Here is a 7,930-nt window from a genome sequence, read left to right as displayed (position 1 = left end):
TTTTTAGGTTTCACTCTGTTTTCTCCTATATTGATACATGTATTTGGAACTCTAAATCCAACACTGTTTGTGCTAGCTTCTTGAAACTTGACACAGTAAAGTAGTTTCACGTTCTGTCTCTATGATTTTTTTCCTCTTGATGTAGCCCTAAGCAGTGACTGGCGAGAAACACTTTCATGGAAAGGGGTTGCCAAGCTCCCAAAAGTTACGAATCTCCAGAAATCTCAGCAAATATTTTTTCCCCCAAACTGGATGATACTTTCAGGTAATGATCAGTACACTAAGGCGACTTGGTTCCCCAAATGCCATTCTTCTATGTTGAAGTGTTCATTTCCAGTAACAGTTTGAATTTTTAGGTTTCACTCTGTTTTCTCCTATATTGATACATGTATTTGGAACTCTAAATCCAACACGGTTTGTGCTAGCTTCTTGAAACTTGACACAGTAAAGTAGTTTCACGTTCTATCTCTATGTTTTGTTTCCTCTTGATGTAGCCCTAAGCAGTGACTGGCGAGAAACAGTTTCATGGAAAGGGGTTGCGAAGCTTCCAAAAGTTACGAATCTCCAGAAATATCAGCAAATATTTTTTCACCCAAACTGGATGATACTTTCAGGTAATGATCAGTACACTAAGGCAACTTGGTTCCCCATATGTCGTTCTTCTATGTTGAAGCGTTCATTTCCAGTAACAGTTTGAATTTTTAGGTTTCACTCTGTTTTCTCCTATATTGATAGATGTATTTGGAACTCTAAATCCAACACGGTTTCTGCTAGCTTCTTGAAACTTGACACAGAAAAGTAGTTTCACGTTCTGTCTCTATGTTTTGTTTCCTCTTGATGTAGCCCTAAGCAGTGACGGGCGAGAAACACTTCCATGGAAAGGGGTTGCCAAGCTTCTAAAAATTACGAATCTCCAGAAATCTCAGCAAACATTTTTTCACCCAAACTGGATGATACTTTCAGGTAATGATCAGTACACTAATGCGACTTGGTTCCCCAAATGCCGTTCTTCTAAGTTGAAGCGTTCATTTCCAGTAACAGTTTGAATTTTTAGGTTTCACTCTGTTTTCTCCTATATTGATACATGTATTTGGAACTCCAAATCCAACACGGTTTGTGCTAGCTTCTTGAAACTTGACACAGTAAAGTAGTTTCACGTTCTATCTCTATGTTTTGTTTCCTCTTGATGTAGCCCTAAGCAGTGACTGGCGAGAAACACTTTCATTGAAAGGGGTTGCCAAGCTTCCAAAAGTTACGAATCTCCAGAAATCTCAGCAAATATTTTTTCACCCAAACTGGATGATACTTTCAGGTAATGATCAGTACACTAAAGCGACTTGGTTCCCCATATGTCATTCTTCTATGTTGAAGCGTTCATTTCCAGTAACAGTTTGTATTTTTAGGTTTTACTCTGTTTTCTTCTATATTGATACATGTATTTGGAACTCTAAATCCAACACGGTTTGTGCTAGCTTCTTGAAACTTGACACAGTAAAGTAGTTTCACGTTCTGTCTCTATGATTTGTTTCCTCTTGATGTAGCCCTAAGCAGTGACTGGCGAGACACACTTTCATGGAAAGGGGTTGCCAAGGTTCCAAAAATTACGAATCTCCAGAAATCTCAGCAAATATTTTTTCGCTTAAACTGGATGATACTTTCAGGTAATGATCAGTACACTAAGGCGACTTGGTTCCCCAAATGTCGTTCTTCTATGTTGAAGCGTTCATTTCCAGTAACAGTTTGAATTTTTAGGTTTCAATCTGTTTTCTCCTATATTGATACATGTATTTGGAACTCTAAATCCAACACGGTTTGTGCTAGCTTCTTGAAACTTGACACAGTAAAGTAGTTTCACGTTCTATCTCTATGTTTTGTTTCCTCTTGATGTAGCCCTAAGCAGTGACTGGCGAGAAACACTTTCATGGAAAGGGGTTGCCAAGCTCCCAAAAATTACGAATCTCCAGAAATCTCAGCAAATATTTTTTCAACCAAACTGGATGATACTTTCAGGTAATGATCAGTACACTAAGGCGACTTGGTTCCCCATATGTCGTTCTTCTATGTTGAATCGTTCATTTCCAGTAACAGTTTGAATTTTTAGGTTTCACTCTGTTTTCTTCTATATTGATACATGTATTTGGAACTCTAAATCCAACATGGTTTGTGCTAGCTTCTTGAAACATGACACAGTAAAGTAGTTTCACGTTCTGTCTCTATGATTTGTTTCCTCTTGATGTAGCCCTAAGCAGTGACTGGCGAGAAACACTTTCATGGAAAGGGGTTGCCAAGGTCCCAAAAATTACGAATCTCCAGAAATCTCAGCAAATATTTTTTCACCCAAACTGGATGATACTTTCAGGTAATGATCAGTACACTAAAGCGACTTGGTTCCCCAAATGCCGTTCTTCTATGTTGAAGCGTTCATTTCCAGTAACACTTTGAATTTTTAGGTTTCACTCTGTTTTCTCCTATATTGATACATGTATTTGGAACTCTAAATCCAACACGGTTTGTGCTAGCTTCTTGAAACTTGACACAGTAAAGTAGTTTCACGTTCTATCTCTATGTTTTGTTTCCTCTTGATGTAGCCCTAAGCAGTGACTGGCGGGAGACACTTCCATGGAAAGGGGTTGCCAAGCTTCCAAAAGTTACGAATCTCCAGAAATCTCAGCAAATATTTTTTCACCCAAACTGGATGATACTTTCAGGTAATGATCAGTACACTAAGGCGACTTGGTTCCCCATATGTCGTTCTTCTATGTTGAAGCGTTCATTTCCAGTAACAGTTTGAATTTTTAGGTTTCACTCTGTTTTCTCCTATATTGATAGATGTATTTGGAACTCTAAATCCAACACGGTTTCTGCTAGCTTCTTGAAACTTGACACAGTAAAGTAGTTTCACGTTCTGTCTCTATGTTTTGTTTCCTCTTGATGTAGCCCTAAGCAGTGACGGGCGAGAAACACTTCCATGGAAAGGGGTTGCCAAGCTTCCAAAAATTAGGAATCTCCAGAAATCTCAGCAAATATTTTTTCACCCAAACTGGATGATACTTTCAGGTAATGATCAGTACACTAATGCGACTTGGTTCCCCAAATTTCGTTCTTCTATGTTGAAGCGTTCATTTCCAGTAACAGTTTGAATTTTTAGGTTTCACTCTGTTTTCTCCTATATTGATACATGTATTTGGAACTCTAAATCCAACACGGTTTGTGCTAGCTTCTTGAAACTTGACACAGTAAAGTAGTTTCACGTTCTGTCTCTATGTTTTGTTTCCTCTTGATGTAGCCCTAAGCAGTGACTGGCGAGAAACACTTTCATGGAAAGGGGTTGCCAAGCTCCCAAAAATTACGAATCTCCAGAAATCTCAGCAAATATTTTTTCACCCAAACTGGATGATACTTTCAGGTAATGATCAGTACACTAAGGCGACTTGGTTCCCCAAATTTCGTTCTTCTATGTTGAAGCGTTCATTTCCAGTAACACTTTGAATTTTTAGGTTTCACTCTGTTTTCTCCTATATTGATACATGTATTTGGAACTCTAAATCCAACACGGTTTGTGCTAGCTTCTTCAAACTTGACACAGTAAAGTAGTTTCACGTTCTATCTCTATGTTTTGTTTCCTCTTGATGTAGCCCTAAGCAGTGACTGGCGGGAGACACTTCCATGGAAAGGGGTTGCCAAGCTTCCAAAAGTTACGAATCTCCAGAAATCTCAGCAAATATTTTTTCACCCAAACTGGATGATACTTTCAGGTAATGATCAGTACACTAAGGCGACTTGGTTCCCCATATGTCGTTCTTCTATGTTGAAGCGTTCATTTCCAGTAACAGTTTGAATTTTTAGGTTTCACTCTGTTTTCTCCTATATTGATAGATGTATTTGGAACTCTAAATCCAACACGGTTTCTGCTAGCTTCTTGAAACTTGACACAGTAAAGTAGTTTCACGTTCTGTCTCTATGTTTTGTTTCCTCTTGATGTAGCCCTAAGCAGTGACGGGCGAGAAACACTTCCATGGAAAGGGGTTGCCAAGCTTCCAAAAATTACGAATCTCCAGAAATCTCAGCAAATATTTTTTCACCCAAACTGGATGATACTTTCAGGTAATGATCAGTACACTAAGGCGACTTGGTTCCCCAAATGCCGTTCTTCTATGTTGAAGTGTTCATTTCCAGTAACAGTTTGAATTTTTAGGTTTCACTCTGTTTTCTCCTATATTGATAGATGTATTTGGAACTCTAAATCCAACACGGTTTGTGCTAGCTTCTTGAAACTTGACACAGTAAAGTAGTTTCACGTTCTATCTGTATGTTTTGTTTCCTCTTGATGTAGCCCTAAGCAGTGACTGGCGGGAGACACTTCCATGGAAAGGGGTTGCCAAGGTTCCAAAAGTTACGAATCTCCAGAAATCTCAGCAAATATTTTTTCACCCAAACTGGATGATACTTTCAGGTAATGATCAGTACACTAAGGCGACTTGGTTCCCCATATGTCGTTCTTCTATGTTGAAGCGTTCATTTCCAGTAACAGTTTGAATTTTTAGGTTTCACTCTGTTTTCTCCTATATTGATAGATGTATTTGGAACTCTAAATCCAACACGGTTTCTGCTAGCTTCTTGAAACTTGACACAGTAAAGTAGTTTCACGTTCTTTCTCTATGTTTTGTTTCCTCTTGATGTAGCCCTAAGCAGTGACTGGCGAGAAACACTTTCATGGAAAGGGGTTGCCAAGCTCCCAAAAATTACGAATCTCCAGAAATCTCAGCAAATATTTTTTCACCCAAACTGGATGATACTTTCAGGTAATGATCAGTACACTAAGGCGACTTGGTCCCCAAATGCCGTTCTTCTATGTTGAAGTGTTCATTTCCAGTAACAGTTTGAATTTTTAGGTTTCACTCTGTTTTCTCCTATATTGATACATGTATTTGGAACTCTAAATCCAACACGGTTTGTGCTAGCTTCTTGAAACTTGACACAGTAAAGTAGTTTCACGTTCTGTCTCTATGATTTGTTTCCTCTTGATGTAGCCCTAAGCAGTGACTGGCGAGACACACTTTCATGGAAAGGGGTTGCCAAGCTCCCAAAATTTACGAATCTCCAGAAATCTCAGCAAATATTTTTTCACCCAAACTGGATGATACTTTCAGGTAATGATCAGTACACTAAGGCGACTTGGTTCCCCAAATGCCATTCTTCTATGTTGAAGCGTTCATTTCCAGTAACAGTTTGAATTTTTAGGTTTCAATCTTTTTTCTTCTATATTGATACATGTGTTTGGAACTCTAAATCCAACACGGTTTGTGCTAGCTTCTTGAAACTTGACACAGTAAAGTAGTTTCACGTTCTATCTCTATGTTTTGTTTCCTCTTGATGTAGCCCTAAGCAGTGACTGGCGAGAAACACTTTCATGGAAAGGGGTTGCCAAGCTTCCAAAAATTACGAATCTCCAGAAATCTCAGCAAATATTTTTTCACCCAAACTGGATGATACTTTCAGGTAATGATCAGTACACTAAGGCGACTTGGTTCCCCAAATGCCGTTCTTCTATGTTGAAGCGTTCATTTCCAGTAACAGTTTGAATTTTTAGGTTTCACTCTGTTTTCTCCTATATTGATACATGTATTTGGAACTCTAAATCCAACACGGTTTGTGCTAGCTTCTTGAAACTTGACACAGTAAAGTAGTTTCACGTTCTATCTCTATTTTTTGTTTCCTCTTGATGTAGCACTAAGCAGTGACTGGCGAGAAACACTTTCATGGAAAGGGGTTGCCAAGCTTCCAAAAATTACGAATCTCCAGAAATCTCAGCAAATATTTTTTCACCCAAACTGGATGATACTTTCAGGTAATGATCAGTACACTAAGGCGACTTGGTTCCCCAAATGCCGTTCTTCTATGTTGAAGCGTTCATTTCCAGTAACAGTTTGAATTTTTAGGTTTCACTCTGTTTTCTCCTATATTGATACATGTATTTGGAACTCTAAATCCAACACGGTTTGTGCTAGCTTCTTGAAACTTGACACAGTAAAGTAGTTTCACGTTCTATCTCTATGTTTTGTTTCCTCTTGATGTAGCCCTAAGCAGTGACTGGCGAGAAACACTTTCATGGAAAGGGGTTGCCAAGCTTCCAAAAGTTACGAATCTCAAGAAATCTCAGCAAATATTTTTTCCCCCAAACTGGATGATACTTTCAGGTAATGATCAGTACACTAAGGCGACTTGGTTCCCCAAATGCCGTTCTTCTATGTTGAAGTGTTCATTTCCAGTAACAGTTTGAATTTTTAGGTTTCACTCTGTTTTCTCCTATATTGATACATGTATTTGGAACTCTAAATCCAACACGGTTTGTGCTAGCTTCTTGAAACTTGACACAGTAAAGTAGTTTCACGTTCTATCTCTATGTTTTGTTTCCTCTTGATGTAGCCCTAAGCAGTGACTGGCGAGAAACACTTTCATGGAAAGGGGTTGCCAAGCTTCCAAAAGTTACGAATCTCCAGAAATCTCAGCAAATATTTTTTCACCCAAACTGGATGATACTTTCAGGTAATGATCAGTACACTAAGGCAACTTGGTTCCCCATATATCGTTCTTCTATGTTGAAGCGTTCATTTCCAGTAACAGTTTGAATTTTTAGGTTTCACTCTGTTTTCTCCTATATTGATAGATGTATTTGGAACTCTAAATCCAACACGGTTTCTGCTAGCTTCTTGAAACTTGACACAGAAAAGTAGTTTCACGTTCTGTCTCTATGTTTTGTTTCCTCTTGATGTAGCCCTAAGCAGTGACGGGCGAGAAACACTTCCATGGAAAGGGGTTGCCAAGCTTCTAAAAATTACGAATCTCCAGAAATCTCAGCAAACATTTTTTCACCCAAACTGGATGATACTTTCAGGTAATGATCAGTACACTAATGCGACTTGGTTCCCCAAATGCCGTTCTTCTAAGTTGAAGCGTTCATTTCCAGTAACAGTTTGAATTTTTAGGTTTCACTCTGTTTTCTCCTATATTGATACATGTATTTGGAACTCCAAATCCAACACGGTTTGTGCTAGCTTCTTGAAACTTGACACAGTAAAGTAGTTTCACGTTCTATCTCTATGTTTTGTTTCCTCTTGATGTAGCCCTAAGCAGTGACTGGCGAGAAACACTTTCATTGAAAGGGGTTGCCAAGCTTCCAAAAGTTACGAATCTCCAGAAATCTCAGCAAATATTTTTTCACCCAAACTGGATGATACTTTCAGGTAATGATCAGTACACTAAAGCGACTTGGTTCCCCATATGTCGTTCTTCTATGTTGAAGCGTTCATTTCCAGTAACAGTTTGTATTTTTAGGTTTCACTCTGTTTTCTTCTATATTGATACATGTATTTGGAACTCTAAATCCAACACGGTTTGTGCTAGCTTCTTGAAACTTGACACAGTAAAGTAGTTTCATGTTCTGTCTCTATGATTTGTTTCCTCTTGATGTAGCCCTAAGCAGTGACTGGCGAGAAACACTTTCATGGAAAGGGGTTGCCAAGGTCCCAAAAATTACAAATCTCCAGAAATCTCAGCAAATATTTTTTCACCCAAACTGGATGATACTTTCAGGTAATGATCAGTACACTAAGGCGACTTGGTTCCCCAAATGCCGTTCTTCTATGTTGAAGCGTTCATTTCCAGTAACACTTTGAATTTTTAGGTTTCACTCTGTTTTCTCCTATATTGATACATGTATTTGGAACTCTAAATCCAACACGGTTTGTGCTAGCTTCTTGAAACTTGACACAGTAAAGTAGTTTCACGTTCTATCTCTATGTTTTGTTTCCTCTTGATGTAGCCCTAAGCAGTGACTGGCGGGAGACACTTCCATGGAAAGGGGTTGCCAAGCTTCCAAAAGTTACGAATCTCCAGAAATCTCAGCAAATATTTTTTCACCCAAACTGGA

This window comes from Spermophilus citellus (genome assembly GCF_964194105.1).
Source record: "Spermophilus citellus genome assembly, contig: SCAFFOLD_59, whole genome shotgun sequence".
Taxonomy (NCBI): Eukaryota; Metazoa; Chordata; class Mammalia; order Rodentia; family Sciuridae; genus Spermophilus; species Spermophilus citellus.
This window is presented reverse-complemented; position numbering follows the sequence as displayed.